This window comes from Schistocerca cancellata, unplaced genomic scaffold (assembly GCF_023864275.1).
Source record: "Schistocerca cancellata isolate TAMUIC-IGC-003103 unplaced genomic scaffold, iqSchCanc2.1 HiC_scaffold_925, whole genome shotgun sequence".
Lineage (NCBI taxonomy): Eukaryota > Metazoa > Arthropoda > Insecta > Orthoptera > Acrididae > Schistocerca > Schistocerca cancellata.
Genome location: NW_026046933.1, coordinates 42,501 through 45,000, shown reverse-complemented (window position 1 = coordinate 45,000; position 2,500 = coordinate 42,501). Strand labels below are relative to the sequence as shown.

General features: G+C 54.6%; 1 non-coding gene across 1 annotated transcript in view; it reads left to right on the top strand.

Annotated features, from left to right (window-relative positions):
- Positions 1-2,350: 2,350 nt before the first annotated feature.
- LOC126149374 (small subunit ribosomal RNA) overlaps positions 2,351-2,500 on the top strand; it is a 1,909-nt gene continuing 1,759 nt past the window's right edge. The window contains exon 1 of the ribosomal RNA XR_007530826.1: positions 2,351-2,500. This exon is cut by the window's right edge and continues 1,759 nt beyond it. This is a non-coding gene — a ribosomal RNA (small subunit ribosomal RNA).

Below are 2,500 nucleotides of genomic sequence, written 5' to 3'. Positions count from 1 at the left end.
CTAACCCATCTTGCACCTTAACCTAACCCATCTTGCACCTTAACCTAACCTATGTTGCACCTTAACCTAACCTGTGTTGCACCTTAACCTACCTCAATTTGCACCGCAATGTAACGCAATTTGCACCGCAATGTAACGCAATTTGCACCGCAATGTAACGCAATTTGCACCGCAATGTAACGCAATTTGCACCGCAATGTAACGCAATTTGCACCGCAATGTAACGCAATTTGCACCGCAATGTAACGCAATTTGCACCGCAATGTAACTCAATTTGCACCGCAATGTAACTCAATTTGCACCGCAATGTAACTCAATTTGCACCGCAATGTAACTCAATTTGCACCGCAATGTAACTCAATTTGCACCGCAATGTAACTCAATTTGCACCGCAATGTAACTCAATTTGCACCGCAATGTAACTCAATTTGCACCGCAATGTAACTCAATTTGCACCGCAATGTAATGCAATTTGCACCGCAATGTAATGCAATTTGTACCGCAATCTACCCCCACATTGTGCCTTAACCTAACCCACATTGTGCCTTAACCTAACCCACATTGTGCCTTAACCTAACCCACGTTGTGCCTTAACCTAACCCACGTTGTGCCTTAACCTAACCCACGTTGTGCCTTAACCTAACCCAAGTTGTGCCTTAACCTAACCCAAGTTGTGCCTTAACCTAACCCAAGTTGTGCCTTAACCTAACCCAAGTTGTGCCTTAACCTAACCCAAGTTGTGCCTTAACCTAACCCAAGTTGTGCCTTAACCTAACCCAAGTTGTGCCTTAACCTAACCCAAGTTGTGCCTTAACCTAACCCAAGTTGTGCCTTAACCTAACCCAAGTTGTGCCTTAACCTAACCCAAGTTGTGCCTTAACCTAACCCAAGTTGTGCCTTAACCTAACCCAAGTTGTGCCTTAACCTAACCCAAGTTGTGCCTTACCCTGCTCTGTAATTGGCATATGACACGTTACATTAATGTATTGTCCAACCGCAACCCGCTCAGAATGTTGTGTACACAGCTACGTGTCATCTCCCCATAACAGCTGCATTGCAGTGTGGTACGCCATAGAGACGTGTGGGAGTAATGGACGCAGTGGATGGCGATCAGCATGAGCCGTCTGTTCATGTAGTGGCGCGTGTATGCAGACGTAGTAGTCTCTTCTCACACAATGTGATAGCACGGTGCCCCGCGTTCCACATCTGCGACATGCTACAGAGGCCGGTTGACAGTTGGTCGCGCAATGGACATCGCATACGTACGGGGGCACCTTCCACGTGCCCTCTAGTCGGGCACATTTTGTTGCGTGGATGTGAGCGGATGTAGTGTGTCTTGACACCTGACAGGCAGGCATGCAATAATAGTTGACTTTGCAAACGGGGATGGACGTGTACGTTTACTGGTGACGTTACGCAAATGAACAACTGGTAACCCGTTGTGGTGCGGTTGTCCTTGCTGGAGGTACATCTGTGAGGGCAACGATCGGTACAGCTACGAAGCGGTCCCCACCATACCAACGAACGTGAATGTGAATCTGGGTGTGAAGCGATACGCGGCTGTGGGTGGGTGGGACTGTCCCCGGCCGGTGAGGGGGGGCCGCCCGGCGTGCTGGCCGCGCGGTGCGTGGGCGCACGCGCTACAGCCGGCTGGTGGGGGCGCCCAGTGGCAGGCGCGCCGGCCGACGGACGCGGCAGGCGGCGCAGCTGCGCGCCGGGGCACCCTGCGCGCGGCGCCGTGCAGCCAAAGTGGGTCCTCGCCGGCCCGGTGCGAAGCGCGGTGGACATCTGCAGTGTGCTGGTCCGATTGAGGACTGTGTGCGTTGAGGATGCGCCGCCGCCCGGCACTCGGCGCCGCGACGCCGTCTGCTGCTCGGTCGCCCCAGCGGTTCTCGCTGGTGGTTTGTATCGCAGTTGTGCAGACGTGTTGGCACGTGCGCTGTGCTGGGAGAGTTCGCTTCGGCACCCACGTGGGGCCTTTGCCCTTCTGTGGCGCTGGCGTTGGAGCTGCCGGTCACCGTAGGTGGCGCGTGTTGTCTCCCGCCGGCAATGCCACGACAGCACGCTCCCGGGCCTCTGTCGGCAGCGGCAAGCTCAGTTGGGAGCACGGGTGGTCGCACCTAAAGCGTCTACTCGCCTAACTCCGGGCGATTGCGCCTCTCTCGAACCCGACCAAGTACTTAGGACGGCGCTGCGCGCCGCCGGGACCTGAGAGGGTTTCGAGGTGTATTGTGCAGGGGAGCTCAGCCTCCTCCTGTTTGCAGAATAATTGAGCGGACGCTTGCGTGTTCGCGCGGGCCCCTGGGACACACTCCCGGGCGGCCGGCTGCTCAGCTCTAGTTGACGCAGCTCCCTGGTTGATCCTGCCAGTAGTCATATGCTTGTCTCAAAGATTAAGCCATGCATGTCTCAGTACAAGCCGCATTAAGGTGAAACCGCGAATGGCTCATTAAATCAGTTATGGTTCCTTAGATCGTACCCACGTTACTTGGATAACTGT